Raw genomic sequence first — 22,048 nt, 5'->3', positions numbered from 1 at the left:
GCATTCTGAAGCAGTGAATCTACCAAAAATTATTGCTCCAATACCATGACCCCCAAAAGAGGAACTGATTAAAAAATTCCTTAGTCATTTTTAAAAACGAAAAAAAAAAAAAATAATTCTCTGTTTATAGAACAATTTATAAAAATAATGATAGCCCATTGTTCCAGGATTGGTAAAAAAAAAGGCCTTTCTTGACTGAGGATTAGAGATGAGCGAGCACTAAAATGCTCGGGTACTCGTTATTCGAGACGAACTTTTCCCGATGCTCGAGTGCTCGTTTCGAGTAACGAGCCCCATTGAAGTCAATGGGAGACTCGAGCATTTTTCAAGGGGACCAAGGCTCTGCACAGGGAAGCTTGGCCAAACACCTGGGAACCTCAGAAAAGGATGGAAACACCACGGAAATGGACAGGAAACAGCAGGGGCAGCATGCATGGATGCCTCTGAGGCTGCTTAATCGCACCATTATGCCAAAATTATGGGCAACAGCATGGCCATGACAGAGTGACAGAATGAAGCTAGATAGCATCTAAAACATCCAATAATTGACCCTGACACTATAGGGGATGGCATGCAGAGGCAGCGGCAGCGGCAGCAGCGGCAGGCTAGAGAGTGTCATGGCAACATACCCTAAATGGACTCAGGCTTCAAACCAATGGGTGGCAGAGAGGAACCAAAGGAGGTGAGCAAGAAGCGCTCAAATAATATCGGTACATGATAAAAGTTTGCCAGTATATTTTGTGGATTACACAGCAGGGTGGCGACAAAGTTAACATGGAAGCCATGAAAACAATCCAAAATTCTGCCTGACACAGCTCGTTTGATAAGGGGACCATGTATGGAGGCAGTGAACTAGTAGTAGATTAAAGGTGCTGCAGTTAAAACTATGTTAGTTGGACCTTGGCATGGAGCTGGCGCTCCGCTGCCAGGCAAGCTTTCGCCAATCCAAGCCCCTGTCTCTAGGCTACTCCCCAAACAGCACTTCTAAGAACCTTTTGTATAAGATCAAGTGTAGTAGCGTTCTTATAAGTTTGGGATATGGCGGGTGAGGGGAATGTAAACAGATGCGCAAGAAGCGCTGAAATAATATCCGTAAATGATAAAAGTTTTCCAGTATATTTTGTGGATTACACAGCAGGGTGGCGACAAAGTTAACAAGTTTGATGTGGAATGCCCTGTAATAGCTCTTGGGCGGTGTGCCTTTTATCGCCTAGGCTCAGCAGTTTGAGCACCGCCTGCTGTCGCTTAGCGACGGCACTGCTGCTGTGCCTAGAGCTACCGACTGATGGCGCCATGCCCACGGATGGTAATTCGGAGGAGGTGGAGGAGGGGTGGGAGGAGGAAGAGGTATAGTAGGCCTTTTTTAGACCTGGACCGAGGTAGGCCCCGCAATCCTCTGCGTCGGCAGTATATGACCAGCCCCAGGGTCAGACTCGGTCCCAGCCTGCACCAAGTTAAGTGTAGTAGCGTTCTTATAAGTTTGGGATATGGCGGGTGAAGGGAATGTAAACAGATGCGCAAGAAGCGCATGATGCGCATGGAGCTGGCGCTCCGCTGCCAGGCGAGCTTTCGCCAATCCAAGCCCCTGTCTCTAGGCTACTCCCCAAACAGCACTTCTAAGAGAACCTTTTGTATAAGATCAAGTGTAGTAGCGTTCTTATAAGTTTAGGATATGGCGGGTGAGGGGAATGTAAACAGATGCGCAAGAAGCGCATGATGCGCATGGAGCTGGCGCTCCGCTGCCAGGCGAGCTTTCGCCAATCCAAGCCCCTGTCTCTAGGCCACTCCCCAAACAGCACTTCTAAGAACCTTTTGTATAAGATCAAGTGTAGTAGCGTTCTTATAAGTTTAGGATATGGCGGGTGAGGGGAATGTAAACAGATGCGCAAGAAGCGCATGATGCGCATGGAGCTGGCGCTCCGCTGCCAGGCGAGCTTTCGCCAATCCAAGCCCCTGTCTCTAGGCCACTCCCCAAACAGCACTTCTAAGAACCTTTTGTATAAGATCAAGTGTAGTAGCGTTCTTATAAGTTTAGGATATGGCGGGTGAGGGGAATGTAAACAGATGCGCAAGAAGCGCTGAAATAATATCCGTAAATGGTAAAAGTTTGCCAGTGTATTTTGTGGATAACACAGCAGGGTGGCGACAAGGTTAACAACTTTGATGTGGAATCCATGAAAACAACCCAAATTTCGGCCTGACACACCTCGTTTGATAAAGGGACGATGTATGGAGGCAGCTATATAAACGACTTTTGGAGGTAGCAATGGAGACAACGTGTGGAGGCTGCTATGGAGACAATTCAATTTGGATAGTGCCTGTATGTGGCAGTCCAAAAAAGTTTTCAAACCAGAGGAGCAGGTAGGTGGCCCTCCAGAAAAATGGAATAGATTGAGTGCCTGTATGTGGCAGTCCAAAAAAGTTTTCAAACCAGAGGAGCAGGTAGGTGGCCCTCCAGAAAAATGGAATAGATTGAGTGCCTGTATGTGGCAGTCCCAAAAAGTCTTCAAACCAGAGGAGCAGGTAGGTGGCCCTCCAGAAAAATGGAATAGATTGAGTGCCTGTATGTGGCAGTCCAAAAAAGTTTTCAAACCAGAGGAGCAGGTAGGTGGCCCTCCAGAAAAATTGAATAGATTGAGTGCCTGTATGTGGCAGTCCAAAAAAGTTTTCAAACCAGAGGAGCAGGTAGGTGGCCCTCCAGAAAAATTGAATAGATTGAGTGCCTGTATGTGGCAGTCCCAAAAATTGTTGAAAACAGAGGACCGGGTCGGTGGCCCTCCAGAAAAATTACATGCATAAAGTACTATAGCTAGAGCCAGTGGGCCCTGTCAAAAAATAGCCAGTTTCCTCTGCTTTACTGTACAAAGAGGAGGAGAAGGAGGAAAATGAGGAGGAGGAGGAGTGGATAAATTATTCAGGTTGAGCTTCCTTCACCTGGTGGAGATTGGAAATTATGAGAAATCCAGGCTTTATTCATTTTGATAAGCGTCAGCCTGTCAGCGCTGTCAGTCGACAGGCGTGTACGCTTATCGGTGATGATGCCACCAGCTGCACTGAAAACCCGCTCGGACAAGACGCTAGCGGCAGGGCAGGCAAGAACCTCCAAGGCGTACAGCGCCAGTTCGTGCCACATGTCCAGCTTTTAAACCCAGTAGTTGTAGGGAGCTGTGTGATCATTTAGGACGATGGTATGGTCAGCTACGTACTCCCTCACCATCTTTCTGTAAAGATCAGCCCTACTCTGCCGAGACTGGGGACAGGTGACAGTGTCTTGCTGGGGTGACATAAAGCTGGCAAAAGCCTTGTAAAGCGTACCCTTGCCAGTGCTGGACAAGCTGCCTGCTCGCCTACTCTCCCTCGCTACTTGTCCCGCAGAACTACGCACTCTGCCGCTAGCGCTGTCAGAAGGGAAATACTGTTTCAGCTTGTGCACCAGGGCCTGCTGGTATTCATGCATTCTCACACTCCTTTCCTCTCCAGGGATGAGAGTGGAAAGATTTTGCTTGTACCGTGGGTCCAGGAGAGTGAACACCCAGTAATCGGTGCTGGAATAAATTCTTTGAACGCAAGGGTCACGGGATAGGCAGCCTAGCATGAAATCTGCCATATGCGCCAGAGTCCCAACTCTCAAGAATTCACTCCCCTCACTGGCCTGACTGTCCATCTCCTCCTCCTCCAACTCCTCCAACTCCTCTTCTTCTGCCCATACACGCTGAACAGTGAAGGTCTGAGCAATGGTCCCCTCTTGTGTCTCGCCAACATTCTCCTCCTCTTCCTCCTCATCCTCCTCCACCTCCTCCGATATGCGCTGAGAAACAGACCTAAGGGTGCTTTGGCTATCAACAAGGGAATCTTCTTCCCCCGTCTCTTGTGAGGAGCGCAAAGCTTCCGACTTCATGCTGACCAGAGAGTTTTTCAACAGGCCAAGCAGCGGGATGGTGAGGCTGATGATGGCGGCATCGCCACTGACCATCTGTGTTGACTCCTCAAAGTTACTCAGCACCTGACAGATATCAGACATCCACGTCCACTCCTCATTGTAGACTTGAGGAAGCTGACTGACCTGACTACCAGTTCTGGTGGAAGTTGACATCTGGCAGTCTACAATCGCTCGGCGCTGCTGGTAAACTCTGGATAACATGGTCAGTGTTGAATTCCACCTCGTGGGCACGTCGCACAACAGTCGGTGAGCGGGCAGTTGGAGGCGGCGCTGCGCTGCCCTGAGAGTGGCAGCATCTGTGCTGGACTTCCTGAAATGCGCACAGATGCGGCGCACCTTCGTGAGCAAATCAGACAGATTGGGGTATGTCTTGAGGAAACGCTGAACTATCAGATTTAACACATGGGCCAGGCATGGCACATGTGTCAGTCTGCCGAGTTGCAGAGCCGCCACCAGGTTACGGCCGTTGTCACACACAACCATGCCTGGCTTCAGGTTCAGCGGTGCCAGCCACAGATCAGTCTGCGCCGTGATGCCCTGTAATAGTTCTTGGGCGGTGTGCCTTTTATCGCCTAGGCTCAGCAGTTTCAGCACCGCCTGCTGTCGCTTAGCGACGGCACTGCTGCTGTGCCTAGAGCTAGCGACTGATGGCGCCATGCCCACGGATGGTCGTTCGGAGGAGGAGGTGGAGGAGGGGTGGGAGGAGGAGGAGGCATAGTAGGCCTGAAACACCTGGACCGAGGTAGGCCCCGCAATCCTCGGCGTCGGCAGTATATGACCAGCCGCAGGGTCAGACTCAGTCCCAGCCTCCACCAAGTTAACCCAATGTGCCGTCAGCGATATATAGTGGCCCTGCCCGGCAGCACTCGTCCACGTGTCTGTGGTCAGGTGGACCTTGTCAGAAACGGCGTTGGTCAGGGCACGGATTATGTTGTCTGACACGTGCTGGTGCAGGGCTGGGACGGCACATCGGGAAAAGTAGTGGCGGCTGGGGACCGAATACCGAGGGGCGGCCGCCGCCATGAGGCTGCGAAAGGCCTCGGTCTCTACTAGCCTATAGGGCAGCATCTCCAGGCTTAGCAATCTTGAGATGTGCACATTAAGGGCTTGGGCGTGCGGGTGGGTTGCACTATATTTGCGTTTCCGCTCCAGCGTCTGGGGTATGGAGAGCTGAACGCTGGTGGATGCTGTGGAGGATCGTGGAGGCGACGATGGGGTTTTTGTGGCAGGGTCCTGGGCAGGGGGCTGACTATCAGCTGACACAGGGGAAGGAGCAGTGGTGTGCACGGCCGGAGGTGAACGCGCTTGTTGCCACTGAGTGGGGTGTTTAGCATTCATATGCCTGCGCATACTGGTGGTAGTTAAGCTATTAGTGGTGGAACCCCTGCTGATCCTGGTTTGGCAAATTTGGCACACCACAGTCCGTCGGTCATCCGGTGTTTCCTTAAAGAACCTCCAGACTTCTGAAAATCTAGCCCTCGCCGCAGGAGCCCTCGCCACGGGAGCTTCACTAGTTGACACATTTGGCGCTGATGCACCAGCTCTGGCCCTGCCTCTCCGTCTGGCCCCACCATTGCCTCTTCCAACCTGTTCTGGTCGAGGACTCTCCTCCGTCTCAGAAGCACTGTGTTCACCCGGCCTCTCAACCCAGCTTGGGTCTGTCACCTCATCATCCTCCGATCCCTCAGTCTGCTCCCCCCTCGGACTTCCTGCCCTGACAACAACTTCACCACTGTCTGACAACCGTGTCTCATCATCGTCGGACACCTCTTTACACACTTCTTCCACTACGTCAAGAAGGTCATCATCACCCACAGACTGCGACTGGTGGAAAACCTGGGCATCGGAAAATTGCTCAGCAGCAGCAGGACAAGTGGTTTGTGACTGTGGGAAGGGTCCAGAAAACAGTTCCTCAGAGTATGCCGGTTCAAATGGCAAATTTTGCTGGGAGGGGGCAGACTGGGGGGGAGGAGGCTGAGGTGCAGGAGCTGGAGGAGTGCCGATTTCGGTGACATGGGTGGACTGCGTGGAAGACTGACTGGTGGACAAATTTCTCGAAGCATTGTCGGCAATCCACGACATCACCTGTTCGCACTGTTCTGGCCTCAACAGTGCTCTACCACGAGTCCCAGTAACTTCAGACATGAACCTAGGGAGTGTAGCTCTGCGGCGTTCCCCTGCTCCTTCATCATCAGCAGGTGGTGTCTCACCCCGCCCAGGACCACGGCCTCTGACCCCTGCAGTAGTTGGACGCCCACGTCCCCGCCCTCGTCCTCTACCCCTAGCCCTCGGGTTAAACATTTTGAAAATGAGAGTTATAACTTTAATTTTTTTTTTTAACTTTTTTATGTGTTTTTTTTTTTTTTGTGTGTTTTTTAGTTTTTAAAACCAAACGATGCTATCCTATTGCTATGGCTATTTTCTAGCCAAGTATAAAAGCACACTGCTATGCCAGATGAGATGACGCTGAGTTATGAAAAAAATAAACGTAAAATAAAAAAGGAAATGGCAGACTGTGCCTAATTGAAATACAACCCCGGGCCCTAATAAATTTTCCCACTTCGGTCTTTGCGATGGATATGTGCGTCACTAAGCGCAAAACACAGTGGTCGCAAGTCTCACTCCAAATTGCTCACAATTTGCTAGTAGATGCACTGCAACAACTACAGCCACCAGCAGATCAACCAGAAATCAAATATATGTAACGCTATTGTAGACGTAAGTAAGCCTTTTGGATTCTCCTATGGCTATTTTCTAGCCAAGTATGAAAGCACACTACTATGCCAGATGAGATGACGCTGAGTTATGAAAAAAATAAACGTAAAATAAAAAAGGAAATGGCAGACTGTGCCAAATTGAAATACAACCCCGGGCCCTAATAAATTTTCCCACTTCGGTCTTTGCGATGGATATGTGCGTCACTAAGCGCAAAACACAGTGGTCGCAAGTCTCACTCCAAATTGCTCACAATTTGCTAGTAGATGCACTGCAACAACTACAGCCACCAGCAGATCAACCAGAAATCAAATATATATAACGCTATTGTAGACGTAAGTAAGCCTTTTGGATTCTCCTATGGCTATTTTCTAGCCAAGTATGAAAGCACACTACTATGCCAGATGAGATGACGCTGAGTTATGAAAAAATAAATGTAAAATAAAAAGAAACTGCCAGACTGTGCCTAATTGAAATCAAACCCCTAATAAATTTTCCCACTTCGGTGTTTGAGGTGGATATGTGTGTCACTAAGAGCTAAACACAACGGTAGCAAGTCCCCCTGCTAATTCCTCACAATATGGTACTAGCTGCACTACTAATGGCAGCAAGCCCAGCCACAAGCAAATAAAAAAAAAAGGATAACGTTATTGTAGCCCTAAGAAGGGCTGTTGGGTTGTTGTTGAATCACTCCTGCCTGACAGTAAGCTAATAGAACAGCCTAACGCTTTCCCTGACCAGCAGCAGCTCTCTCCCTAGCGGCATCCAGACACAGAATGATCCGAGCAGCGCGGGCAGCGGCTAGTCTATCCCAGGGTCACCTGATCTGGCCAGCCAACCACTGCTATCGACGTGTGAGGGTACCACGTCATGCTGGGTGGAGTGCAGAGTCTCCTGGCTTGTGATTGGCTCTGTTTCTGGCCGCCAAAAAGCAAAACGGCGGGAGCTGCCATTTTCTCGAGCAGGCGAAATACTCGTCCGAGCAACGAGCAGTTTCGAGTACGCTAATGCTCGAACGAGCATCAAGCTCGGACGAGTATGTTCGCTCATCTCTACTGAGGATGTGATTTATTGGCAAGATAAGTGTTGTTATTGCACAGTTGTTAATGCAATATTTTCCAGATAATTTTTAAATTACATTTCTTGTCTGTTTTGACAAATTTGTGACTTGATCGATTGATCCGGATAAATTAAAAAATAAAATTGTTTATACATTTTTGGATATCTTTGTGATTTTTACTTTCTCGCATCACCCCATAGTTTGCAATTATCAAAGGTAAAGAAACTGACTCGAGGGAACAACACTAATATTGAAAAAAGTACTCATTGAGGCAAATTTACTTACCTGGTCCTGTCGCGATCCCTGATTCGGACGGTCCGACGAAGATGAAGTCCGGCGAGATTCACGAAGCTTGTGCGGCCAAGATCCTGCATCTGTCGCTTCCCCGCTGAGGTCCACCGGAGTTCACCTTCTTCTTCCCGGTGCATGTAAGTGCATGTCTTGCGACACAATTCGAAATGTTAAATCCCGTGCGTAGTCCGAATCCGTCGGGTTGTCTGATGGCCCGCCCCCTGATTTGTGTCGCGTGCTAGCGCCAAAATCCCATCGCGTGTGCCAAAATCCCCTGTTAAATGCGGCACAAAACTGAAATCGTCAGGAAACCCGACGAAAATGCGGTCCGCGTACCGACCCTTAGTAAATAAGCCCCATTGTTTATAAAATTTACAGCCAGTGACCGATAAATCTTTATGGATATTTATTGCATGAATGCTTTCTTGACAGAAAATTGACAGAAAACATTCTGTGGGCTAGACACAATGCTATGTAAAGATGCAGATACAAAGGCATAAGGCCGAACGGTTTACATATGAACAATAATACAAAGTGTACAAAAGGGTCATAAGTTTTGATTGTAAAAAAAAACCTTTAAAATGTAAAAATGTTAAATGCTAAAATGTTATAAAATGTATAAATAACAATAGAAAATAATTGTAATCATAAATAACAATTTAGAACACATAACACTTTGTGCTGAATGCTAAAATATGTCATAAAATGTATAAATAACAATAGAAAATATTTGTAATTATAAATAACAATTAAGAACACACAACATTTTTGTTTTAAAAAATTCATTTCAGCATCGGTGTTACTGAGTCACATATCCATGTAAGGGCTCATTCACATGGCCGTCTGCGGGGACGTACATGCGGCCGCAAATTTGCGGCCACATGTACGTCCCCATAGACGGCAATAGCGGCACGGCGCAGATATGGTGCCACACATGTGTGGCACCGATCCGGGCCGCACACCGCAAAAAGATAGAGCATGCTCTATCCTTCTGTGGGTGTGCGCCCGTGCGCCGCTATTCTCTATGGAGGGAGGAGGGGCCACCTTCTCCTCCTCTCCAGCACACGGTGGGCATGCCGCGTGTGAATGTGCCCTAATAACGAAAACCTGTGTATTGTCCGGAGGGTTCTGGGTAGGAATTACGAAATTTTGAAACCACACAAGACGGAATGCTTGCTTGCCAAGGTGTCCATGTACCCATGCAGTGTAGGATCTGTATGCAGTATAACGTAAGGATCTAGAAAGAAAGAACGAAATAAATTTTGGAATGATATATATATATATATATACCGTATATACTCGAGTAAAAGACGACCTGAGTATAAGCCGAGACTCCTAATTTTAACACAAAAAATTTGAAAACCTAATGGGGCTCATTTACTTACCCGGTCCATTCGCGATTCAGTGGCGCGTTCTCCATCGAGGATTCGGGTCTTCCAGCGATTCACTAAAGTAGTGCGCCCGATGTCCACCAGGTGCACCAAGGTCCGCTGGAGTTCGCCGGACTTCACCATCCTATCCTGGGTGCAGGTAAGCGCGTGTCAAGCAACACATTTTTTGTTAAATACCGCAGGTTTTCCGATGGCCACTCCCCCCATTTCCATTGCATGCATGCCGGTGCCGATGCGCCACAATCCGATCGCTTGAGCCAAAAAACCGGGCCAATTCAGGGAAAAATGGCGTCAAATCGGTAATATTCGGGAAACCCGGCGAAAAATAGCGATTCGCCCCTTAGTAAATGACTCCCATTGACTCGAGTTTAATCCGGCACACACATCAGAATGTCAGCGCACGGCTGATGTCACGGTGCCTGCGACGGACCGATACATGGAGACGATGCCGGGGCGGTGATGGATAGAAGAGGACCTGTCGGGGGGAGGGGGGCGTTGGAAGGTGGGTGAGTACACTTTTTTTTTTCTTTACTCTAGTATAAGCTGGGTTAGGGTTTTGAGTACATTTTTTGTGCTGAAAAACTCGGCTTATACTCGAGTATATACAGAATTTATATATTTCTATCATTTTAAAATTATAAAAAACAACGCCCTAATGAGAAGAAAAAAAAATATTTGGATAGGAAAATAACTTTATTTATATTTTTAAAACACACATGAAATTGTATCAGTTGTTCTTGTGATAGACATCGCTTGTTAAACATTACATGGCGAGTGATGCAGTCAATCTTTGAACTGAAGAGGTCTCTCAGTTCTGCAGCCAATGGATTCAGGCAGAGAATTCATTCTGGAACAATTGGTAACAATGACACTAGCCACAATGTCCATGTCCTCCTGTGGTCTCTCTTCAGCCGGTGCCCATGGGGGGGGGGGGGGGGGGGGGGTCGTTCGTGAAGCAGAGCTCATTCGCACTGTATTGGGATCGGATGGAGAAACGCAAGTCCTCAATCAATTCCTGGATTTCCTAATAAAAACATTACAGAAAAATATATGAATATAACTACGAATAATATTTTAGTTTTTTTTTAAAAATTACAATTTTGGTATGTAACAATAGGCAGGCACAATAACATGACTTGCCACTTTTTAAAAAAAGCGCTGTACAGGCAGTCCCCGGGTTACATACAAGAAAGGGTCCGTAGGTTTGTTCTTAAGTTGAATTTGTATGTAAGTCAGAACTGTATATTTTATAATGGTAGATCCAGACAAAGATTTTTGCCCCAGTGACAATTGGTCTTTCAAATTTTTTTGCTGTAATGGGACCAAGGATTATCAATAAATCTTCATTACAGACACCTTATAGCTGATCATTGCAGTCTGGGACTATAGTAACATCCAGAGAGGTCACCAGAGGTCACAGGGGGCAGAGGGGTCCGTCTGTAACTAGGGGTCGTCTGTAAGTCGGGTGTCCTTAAGTAGGGGACCAACTGTACAGTCTATTTTGTTGTATGCATCAATGAAAAGGAAGTTTATTGATGCTTGTTTGACATCTGAGATAGTTTGGATACCTATTTGGCTGGGTTGATGCAACAGTTTTCTTACCGCACTGTGGATTCTGTCTGTACTCCTCCTTCATCCTCTTCCACTTCTTCTTCTTCTGACTCTGATTGACTAGCCTATTTTAAAGTAGATTTGTAAATTGATATGAATAAAAGATGACATTTTAAAGAATATAAATATTTAAAAATAATAAAATTAAGCCCCGCCCTTGATGCAATAAAATTAATTAAAGATTAAAGGGGCAACAGGAGTGCAGCAGTGGGGGGAGGGGGGGGGGGGTTTAGAACAGGGGTGCAGCAGGGGGGGACTAGGGGGTAGAGGGAAACAAGAACAGGGGGGGACTAGGGGGTAGAGCAGGGGTCAGGAACCTTTTTGGCTGAGAGAGCCATGAACGGCACATATTTTAAAATGTTATTCCGTAAGAGCCGTACAATATGCACATACCCCCCAGTAGATAGGTAGTCCCAGTGTCACGGGAGCCCCTGCGATCTACGTCTCTAATCGTAGGCACACCCGTGCCCCTCTCCGAGCTCACTCACCTCACCACGTTCCTGCTCTTGTCCCAGCCAGCGTGCACGCGTCGGCACTTGCAGATTTAAAGGGCCAGCGCCGCCGCTGATTGGCACTACCCACTTCCCGGGTTCCTAGAAAGACTGGCGGCTCCCAGCATTCCCCACCGAATGTTAGTACTTCATGCCTATGAGGAAGCTTTCCACAGTGTTTCCTTACCAAGTGTTGACCTCCCGTTGTGACCCTGGACCTGTTCCTGATTCTGCTCCTTCGCTGCCAGCTCTGACCTCTTGCTCCGTCCCCAACCTCACATCATTGCCGCCTGCCTTGACCGTCTGCCTGTTCCTGACCACGAGATAGTGATACTGTAACTCGACCGTGGCTGCTATCTTGGACAAGTCACACCTGTGGAACGACCTGGTGGTACCATGCTGCAGCAAGACCATCCTGCTTTGCAGCGGGCTCTGGTGAAGACCGGGTGCCACCGGTCCCAGGTGTCTGCTTACATCATCGTCCACGGTGGTCCAAGGTGTTCACTCCTCCAAATCCTTTCACCCACAACATGCCTCCCAGTAGATAGGTAGCCACAGCACATTCTCCCCAGTATAAAGGTAGTCACAGCACATTCTCCCCAGTATATAGGTAGTCACAGCACATTCTCCCCAGTATATAGGTAGTCACAGCACATTCTCCCCAGTATATAGGTAGCCACAGCACATTCTCCCCAGTTATATAGGTAGCCACAGCACATTCTCCCCAGTTATATAGGTAGCCACAGCACATTCTCCCCAGTTATATAGGTAGCCACAGAACATGCTTCCCAGGAGATTGGTAGTCACAGCACATGCCTCCCAGTATATAGGTAGCCACAGCACATGCCTCCCAGTAGATAGGTAGCCACAGCACATTCTCCCCAGTATATAGGTAGCCACAGCACATTCTCCCCAGTTATATAGGTAGCCACAGCACATTCTCCCCAGTTATATAGGTAGCCACAGCACATTCTCCCCAGTTATATAGGTAGCCACAGCACACTCTCCCCAGTTATATAGGTAGCCACAGAACATGCTTCCCAGGAGATTGGTAGTCACAGCACATGCCTCCCAGTATATAGGTAGCCGCAGCACATGCCTCCCAGTAGATAGGTAGCCCCAGCACATACTCCTAGTAGATAGGTAGCCACAGCACATACTCCCTTTATATAGGTAGCCACAGCACATACCCCACAATAGATAGGTAGTCACAGCAAAAAAAAAAAAAATAAAATAAAATAAAATATTCACTTAGCGCTCCCTGCAGCCAGCTCCTCATCGCTCCCACACTCTTCTCTTTGACCCAGGCTTGGACGATGGTGGCGATGGCACTTGGGTCGTACAAAGGACGTAGACAGCGGTAACATCGCTGCCTGTGTCTAGTGATCAGTCTAAGAGGCACACAGCAGGGAGCCAGATGCAGCCAACAAAAGAGCCACATCTGGCTCCCGATCCATAGGTTCCCTACCCCTGGGGTAGAGGGAAACAAGAACAGGGGGGCAGCAGGGGGGGACTAGGGGGTAGAGGGAAACAAGAACAGGGTGGCAGCAGGGGGGGGACTAGGGGGTAGAGGGAAACAAGAACAGGGTGGCAGCAGGGGGGGGACTAGGGGGTAGAGGGAAACAAGAACAGGGTGGCAGCAGGGGGGGACTAGGGGGTAGAGGGAAACTAGAACAGGGGGGCAGCAGGGGGGGACTAGGGAGAAGAGGGAAACTAGAACAGGGGAGCAGCGGGGGGGGACTAGAACAGGGGGGCAGCAGGGGGAACTAGGGGGGAGGGGGAAACTAGAACAGGGGAGCAGCAGGGGGGGACTAGGGGGGGGGACTAGAACAGGGGAGCAGCGGGGGGGGACTAGCGGGGAGGGGGAAACTAGAACAGGGGGCAGCAGGGGGGAACTAGGGGGTGAGAGGGGAACTAGAACAGGGGGGCAGCAGGCTGGGAACTAGGGGGGCGAGGGGGAAACTAGAACAGGGGGCAGCAGCGGGGGAACTAGGGGGTGAGAGGGGAACTAGAACAGGGGGGCAGCAGGCTGGGAACTAGGGGGGCGAGGGGGAAACTAGAACAGGGGGCAGCAGGGGGGAACTGGGTGAGGGGGCGGAAACTAGAACAGGGGGGCAGCAGCGGGGGAACTAGGGGGTGAGAGGGGAACTAGAACAGGGGGGCAGCAGGCTGGGAACTAGGGGGGCGAGGGAAACTAGAATAGGGAGGGAGCAGGGGGGTAACTAGGGGGGGAGAGGGAAACTAGAACAGGGGGGCAGCAGGGGGAGACATGGGGGGAGGGGGAAACTAGAACAGGGGTGCAGCAGGGGGGGGCATGGGGCGAGGGGGAAACTAGAACAGGGGCCGGCTGGGAACTAGGGGGGCGAGGGGGAAACTAGAACAGGGGGCCAGCAGGGGGGACTAGGAGGGAGAGGGAAACTAGAACAGGGGGGCAGCAGGGGGAACTAGGGAGAAGAGGGAAACTAGAACAGGGGGGCAGCAGGGGGAACTAGGGAGAAGAGGGAAACTAGAACAGGGGGGCAGCAGGGGGGAACTGGGTGGGGGGGCGGAAACTAGAACAGGGGGGCAGCAGCGGGGGAACTAGGGGGTGAGAGGGGAACTAGGACAGGGGGGCAGCAGGCTGGGAACTAGGGGGGCGAGGGGGAAACTAGAACAGGGGGCAGCAGGGGGGAACTGGGTGGGGGGCGTAAACTAGAACAGGGGGGCAGCAGGGGGAACTAGGGAGAAGAGGGAAACTAGAACAGGGGAGCAGCGGGGGGGGGGGGACTAGCGGGGAGGGGGAAACTAGAACAGGGGGCCGGCTGGGAACTAGGGGGGCGAGGGGGAAACTAGAACAGGGGGCCAGCAGGGGGGACTAGGGGGGAGAGGGAAACTAGAACAGGGGGGCAGCAGGGGGAACTAGGGAGAAGAGGGAAACTAGAACAGGGGGGCAGCAGGGGGAACTAGGGAGAAGAGGGAAACTAGAACAGGGGGGCAGCAGGGGGGAACTGGGTGGGGGGGCAGAAACTAGAACAGGGGGGCAGCAGCGGGGGAACTAGGGGGTGAGAGGGGAACTAGGACAGGGGGGCAGCAGGCTGGGAACTAGGGGGGCGAGGGGGAAACTAGAACAGGGGGCAGCAGGGGGGGAACTAGGGGGGGAACTAGGGGGGGAGGGGGAAACTAGAACAGGGGGCAGCAGGGGGGAACTGGGTGGGGGGGGCGTAAACTAGAACAGGGGGGCAGCAGGGGGGACTAGCGGGGAGGGGGAAACTAGAACAGGGGGGCAGCAGGGGGAACTAGGGAGAAGAGGGAAACTAGAACAGGGGAGCAGCGGGGGGGACTAGCGGGGAGGGGGAAACTAGAACAGGGGAGCAGCAGGGGGGGGGACAAGAACAGGGGAGCAGCAGGGGGGGACTAAGGGGGAGAGGGAAACTAGAACAGGGGAGCAGCTGGGGGGACTAAGGGGGAGAGGGAAACTAGAACAGGGGGCAGCAGGGGGGAACTGGGTGGGGGGGGGGCGGAAACTAGAACAGGGGGGCAGCAGCGGGGGAACTAGGGGGTGAGAGGGGAACTAGAACAGGGGGGCAGCAGGCTGGGAACTAGGGGGGCGAGGGGGAAACTAGAACAGGGGGCAGCAGGGGGGAACTGGGTGGGGGGGCGTAAACTAGAACAGGGGGGCAGCAGCGGGGGAACTAGGGGGTGAGAGGGGAACTAGAACAGGGGGGCAGCAGGCTGGGAACTAGGGGGGCGAGGGGGAAACTAGAACAGGGGTGCAGCAGGGGGGGGCATGGGGGGGAGGGGGAAACTAAAACAGGGGGGCAGCAGCGGGGGAACTAGGGGGGGAGGGGGAAACTAGAAAAGGGGGCCAGCAGGGGGGGACTAGAAGGGGAGAGCGGAACTAGAACAGGGGAGCAGCAGCGGGGGCAGCAGGGGGGAGAGGGAAACTAGAACAGGGGGCAGCAGGGGGGGGGGGGACTAGGGAGGGGGAGAGGGGACTGTAAACCCTAAACCAAATCTGGTACTTGACCCTGTACCTACACCCAATCTATTAATAGACCGGGAAACTAAATGTTAGGGTAATGTGGGAAGACCACAGCATTTATTAGCAGGAAAATAAATTATTAAATAACATAACTGTTAACATTTCACAACTTGCTTACTTCACTCTTGGGTTCTTGAGAATCCCCGGCATGTGGGCATCTTCCAGCGCCTTAGGGCCTGTGTAACATCCGCCTTTGCTGTGATATCTGTAGGAAAACAGAAGGAAACAGACAGAAACCGAGGAAAGGAAACCTGAAAGGAATTAAATCAGAGGGCAGGGTGGGAGGGTGACTTCTCGCCTCTTCTGTCCAATGGGCAGAAGAAAAGAGGCCGCCCCCCCCCACGTGCTCTCGATCTTTATAAATCCCCTGGGCGAGTCCTTACCCGCCCCTGAAACCCCCTCCAGTGACCCCACACGGGAGGAGTAATGGGTGAAGCCCCAAAGCCTTCCAGTGGGCTTGAAACCCACCCCCTACAGTCCTCCGCCCCTTCACTGGTTGCAGGGGAAAACTATGGGGGGAAGCAGGGGGGTCTGGGGGGGGGGGGGACTAGAACAGGTGGCAGACAGGGGGGGGGAGTGGGAAACTAGAACAGGGGGTGAGCAGAGGGGGAATAGGGGGTAGTTTCAGGTCAGGTTCAGTGTCCACCTCCTCACCTGGACATATTGCCGAGATGGTGACCGAACAGTCCCATGCCAATCGTAGCCATGGATAGATGCCGCCAAACCGGCAATATGTCAAGGTGAGGCGGCCGAACCCAAATGCCGAACCTGATCATCAGGTTCTCTCATTTCTAGTAGTCACACATCCGCACAAATTGCTGTTACAGCCTTTGTACAAAACATCCACAGAGTAACACAGCTTAGCAGTATATATATGCTTTTCTAAAAAAAAGAAACATGAATAGAGCAACAAGGGTTAAATGAAGCTTTATTATGAAAAAAATCAGTAAGTGGTTACAAAAATAATACAATAAAAAGACACAAATATAAGGAAGGATACGACAAATGATCCACAAAGGAGAAGCATTGACATTCTGGACAGCTCTGCATCTTCGGAGTCTCACCAGGTTTGAGCTTCTGCAGCTGCTGAGTTGTGTAACGCGAGGCTCTGCAGCAGCCGAGTCATGTACTGCAAGGTTCTTGTCAGGATCAGGGGTAGTGGATGCTCTGTGCCATCACGAATGATGACATAAGCCGACACCTGGGAGCGGAGTCTAAGTGGCACCCGGTTTTCACCAGAGCCCACCGTAAAATGGCTTGGACTTGTTGCGCAAGGTGGCCTGGCCAATTAGCCGTGCGCTGGCCCTTTAAATCTCGGACTGATGACGCGCGCGCGCCCTAGGAGGCGGGGGCGCGCATGCTAGACCGTGGAGACTGTCGCTGGATCACGGCAAGTTAAGTGCACCTTGCGAGGGGGCACAGGGAGGCACACGGGTGCACCTGCAACCTGGGACATGCAGCAGCAGCTGAGTTGTGTATCATAAAGTTCTGCGGCAGTGGGGTCAGTTAGCGCGAGGTTCAGTCGCAGTGGGATCTTATACCGCAAGATTTCGCCACAGTCGAACCGTATACCATGAGTTTCTTCCGCAATCGCGTCATGTACCCGCAATTCTGCCGCAATTGTATCCTTGACCACAAGGTTCTGCCACAGCTGAGCTGTTTGCACCGTCACAGAACTATGAATTCCAACCTGATTCCTCCTGTAAAAGTCTCTACATTTTCTCATTAATGTTGCTCTTTTGTATTGGAAATATACTTGCACTCTTTTATCCACTTTGGACTAGGACACCCTTGGATCAATTGTGATATGCAGTTGAGAGAAGGTAGAAGAAGCTCAAATGTCGTAAATATTATGCTGTATGTAATTGTAGGCAATCTTAAGCTATTATATATGAAGTTTTATCCAAGGGGGTTGTTCGGAGTTAACTGTAAAAATAAAATAAACTTGCATATCCACCTGTCCCCTGTCCCCGTGCCTTATGCACATTGAAACTAATGGTGAATCAGGGGATGTGCCAGGCAGGCAGAAGTTGTCAGAGTTGTCGGTGCCTGCCACCGTAAACAAATAGGAGCACAGCTTCAATGGACAGCGGTAAACGAGAGCGCCAGAGGAGGTAAGTACAAGTTAAATTTGTTTTACAGCCTCCCCTCCCCATCCCCAGGCCACCTTCAGATTTTTTTAATAAACTTAAATAACCCCTTTTAGACAAACAAGTTTAGTTTAAGGGGCGTCTATATAAGGTAATTACTACAAAAACAAAGATGTAAACCAAGTAGAGGAACAGACAACAATAGAGAAATTTACGGTAAGGATGGCAGACAGGACATCCATTTCCTACAGACCTGATACGCTGTATACAGCCATAGCAGAAGCCGTGCCCACAGTACAGCATGGAATGATATCTCTCCCGACAGATTGAACATCTCAGGTCCTCCATGATATTAGGCATGATCCACAAGTTCTGTCCGAGCGGCTTTGCACAAATGTCTTTGCTTCTCCTTCTATCTGCGTAATGGTGGTTCCAGTGCTGGTAAATCTTGAACAGGAGTGTAGAGACCAGAGTAATAATCCGGTATATCTCAGGAGCTAAAGGTGCAGTATAAATAACTTGCAGTCAGCAAAGGTAATGTTCCGAGGAACTAGAAGATCTCCAACAAGGAGGTCTCCTGGGTGTACAGGCTGTACTCAGTAAACTGAACACAATACTAACACAAGCAGGAAGTGTCAGAGGCATGTATATATAGGCAGACCAATCAAGGTAAACTCAGGGCGGTACTAATCAGGAGTAGCAGGTGTCGGGTTTTGCAAGTAGGTTCAGCACCATAGTCCAGACAACTATTCAACTAGCTGAGTGGCTCATGGTATCACAAGCCCCATCGATACTGATGCTAAATAAATACACAACGACTTTTTGGAACAATTTTGGCTGCGGCGTTTATTATGGGTTACATAAATAACTTAATAAATAACCAATTCATAAATAAATACTCATTTAAATAAATAATCAATTAAATATTTTTTAAAAACCACCATAACAATTCCAACTCATGTAATAACTCTCAAGGTAAAATTAATAAACCAGTCCACCATGCGTCCCCCAGCTTACAACTGGGGGGCCCCTATCAGCATACAAGGAGACAGAGAACCAGGCACCAGAGCACAGGTTCGAATCCTGACATCACTCCCCTCCTAACGGCGACCTCTGGCGCCACAGGACCTGGTTTTGTTGGATACTGCTGATGAAAACGTTTAATCAAGCGAGGAGCATTGATGTTAGATACTGGTTCCCATGAGTTTTCTTCTACACCATAGCCTTGCCATTTGATAAGATACTGTAGTTGATTTCTGCATTTACAGGAGTCCAGAATCTTTTCCACAACAAATTCTTCCTGTCCATCAACTTTAATCACATCTGGAGGTGGAGAAGATCTTTCAGGAAATGGATTGACAGTAACCTTTTTTAGTAGAGACACATGAAAAACAGGATGAATTTTCATTGTTTCTGGAAGTTGTAGACGTACTGCAAGAGGACTAATTATTCTAGAAATTTTATAGGGTCCAATAAATGTCTGTCCGAGTTTGGGTGCAGGAACCTTCAGCTTAATATTCCGAGTTGAAAGCCACACTCGATCCCCTACTTTGAATTCAGGAGCTGGTCTCCGCTTTCTTATATCGCTCCTGAGCAGCTCCCAATGTGTCCTTTAGCATCCTTAGATTTTGTTGCAATGATGTCATTCTTTCTGTAACTGCTGGAATTAACGGAGCAACCGGATTTTTGGGGAGAATGCTTGGATGGTATCCTAAGTTTGCAAAAAATGGTGTTTGCTTTGTTGAAGAATTCTGAGTTGTTGTAAGAGAATTTAGCAAAAGGCAATAAATCTACCCAACCATCCTGCAGATGGCAAATATAACAGCGCAGATATTGTTCTAAGGTTTGATTAGTGCGTTCTGTCTATCCGTTAGACTGGGGGTGGTAAGTAGTTGACAGGTGAAGTTTAATATCTAACGATGTACAGAAACTCCGCCGGAGTTTAGACGTGAATTGGACTCCACGATCTGACACTACTTCATCCGGTACACCATGAAGGCGAAAGATGTTGTTGATTATTAAGTCAGCCGTTTCTTTGGCAGAAGGCAAACCAGTACAAGGGATGAAATGAGCTCCCCTAGTGAGTCGGTCCACCACTACCAGTATTGATGTCTTTCCTTTAGAATTAGGTAGATCTACTATGAAGTCCATTGAGATCGAACTCCAAGGCCGTACTGGAATGGACAATGGCTGCAGCAAGCCCATCGGTGAGGTACGTGAAGATTTGTAGTGGGCACAAGTATCACAAGAGAGTTTTCACCTCTTCTAAACAGCCGGGCCACCAGAAGTAACGGGATAAAAGTTCTTGTGTCTTCTGTACTCCCTTGTGTCCTGCTAATCTGGAATCATGTACAAACTGTAGAATCCTCAGACGCATGGCCTCTGGTACATATAGATGCTTACCATCAGTCCTTACTTGATTCCTAAGGAATAGGTGTACATCGCCTGATGGATGTGCTAGAAATGGGTCAGTGTCATAGACCGCTTTTAAGTCCTTGAATAAGTCACCTTTATGAATAATACCTACCACCATTTTCTCGGGCACAATGGGAGTAGGTGGAACTGATGGGTTAGAATCACTAGAGAACATCTGTGACAGAGCGTCTGCTTTCCCGTTACGAGATCCTGGTCGAAAAGAAATTGTGAAATTAAAGTGATTCAGGAATAGACTCCATCGGGTTTGACGAGGAGAGAGGCATAAGAATGAAAGAGTTTCATGATGCTGAGGTTCTATGAGAATCTCCAGGTACAGTTTCCTGATCTGCAGGTCCCGAACTCAGGGGAGACCCGTCTACTGTCTCCATCAAAATAGGTGAATGTCTTTTAGACGAACATATTACATGTTTCTGAGCGAAACCAAAGTCCATGAAATTTCCGCTTGCCCCAGAATCCACCATAGCTGATGTTGAGACCCACATGGAGTTAATAAGTAATTTAAGGGGAATAAAGTAATGTGAGTCCTTATTCTTCTTTTCAACCTGAGAGGTCACTGATGATATATAATGGACACTCTCTCCCGCTGATTGTTCCCCTTCTGAAGCAGAAGACTCCTCATTGGATGCATCAGGATCCACTACAGCTGCCACTGTTCTCCGAGGACGATTTGCAGAGCGGTTTGGGCAGTTTATAAGGAAATGTCCCGATTTCCTGCAATACAGGCACAGATTTTCTTTAAACCTATGTTCCCTTCGCTCTGCATTCTCCCGTTTCTGAATTGCATCAATTTGCATTGGTTCGGATTGGGATTCACGAGACTGCTGATCAGATGACCTTTTAAAATCCAGTGGTGTTGTGGTAATGTGCTGACCAGTTGTGCGGTTTGCAAAGCCCCATTTCTCTTGTCGACGTTCGGTCAGATGAGTATCAATCTGACTGCAATGGTCAATAAATTCAGATATAACTGAGGGTGCTTTCACTCGTGCCAATTCATCTTTAATAATGCTAGAAAGTCCACTCTTGAAAAGTGCTAATCTTGCAGAGTCATTCCAGCTAGTGTCCACAATCCATTTCGAAATTCCATGGTATAATCCGCAACAGAACGTCTGCCTTGCCGTAACGCTAATATGGTAGTCTCTGCTGTAACCGTTCTGTTGGGGTCCTCGAACGTCCTTTTCATGGAATCCATAAAGTCTTTGTAATTATTTAAGCAGATGTCATCGGTTTCGATTAGTGGATTTGCCCAGGCAATAGCTTTGTTTGTCAGTAGCATAATAACGCACAGCACTCTTGATCTTTCAGTTGGATACTGGCTTGTATGTGCGTCAAAGTAAAGGTTGCACTGGTTCAGGAATCCTCTGAATTTTTCCCGGTCACCATTGAATCTAAATGGAGGCAATCTCGGAGATGGAACAGAGGCGGGAAACAGGCTTTGCGTATCCAGCAGAGCAATACGTTCCTGCAGAGCTTGGCTTTGCATAGTAATTTTACCAGCGATCAGCTGATCAAAAGACTCCCATTGTTGTTTCATATCTTGGACTTCAACATACATCGCACCCAAGGCAGCTTCTACTTTTTTTGAAGCGGACCTCCCAAGCTTCTTTCCCAACGGACTCCATCGTAGGTGTTAGTATCCTGATACTAGTGGGACGGGAGCAGGAGTCCAGTAGTCAGGTAAGGCAGAGGAGGCTGGAGGCAATACACAGATAGCCCGCAGGGGGCTGCAGTAGCAGTCTTGAGCAGGAGTGCAGAGACCAGAGTAATAATCCGGTATATCTCAGGAGCTGAAGGTGCAGTATAAATAACTTGCAGTCAGCAAAGGTAATGTTCCGAGGAACTAGAAGATCTCCAACAAGGAGGTCTCCTGGGTGTACAGGCTGTACTCAGTAAACTGAACACAATACTAACACAAGCAGGAAGTGTCAGAGGCACGTATATATAGGCAGACCAATCAAGGTAAACTCAGGGCAGTACTAATCAGGAGAAGCAGGTGTCGGGTTTT

At 49.2% G+C, this 22,048-nt stretch overlaps 1 long non-coding RNA gene across 1 annotated transcript; it reads right to left on the bottom strand.

The window, feature by feature from the left end:
• Positions 1-10,320: 10,320 nt before the first annotated feature.
• Positions 10,321-15,888, bottom strand: LOC140065251 (uncharacterized). Its single transcript, XR_011847877.1, has 3 exons — positions 15,639-15,888; positions 11,000-11,073; positions 10,321-10,421 (listed from the first exon to the last, which is right to left on the bottom strand). It is a non-coding gene; the product is annotated as an uncharacterized lncRNA (long non-coding RNA).
• Between the last annotated feature and the right edge of the window lie 6,160 nt (positions 15,889-22,048).

This window comes from Engystomops pustulosus, chromosome 1 (genome assembly GCF_040894005.1).
Source record: "Engystomops pustulosus chromosome 1, aEngPut4.maternal, whole genome shotgun sequence".
Classification (NCBI taxonomy): domain Eukaryota; kingdom Metazoa; phylum Chordata; class Amphibia; order Anura; family Leptodactylidae; genus Engystomops; species Engystomops pustulosus.
This window is presented reverse-complemented; position numbering and strand designations above follow the sequence as displayed.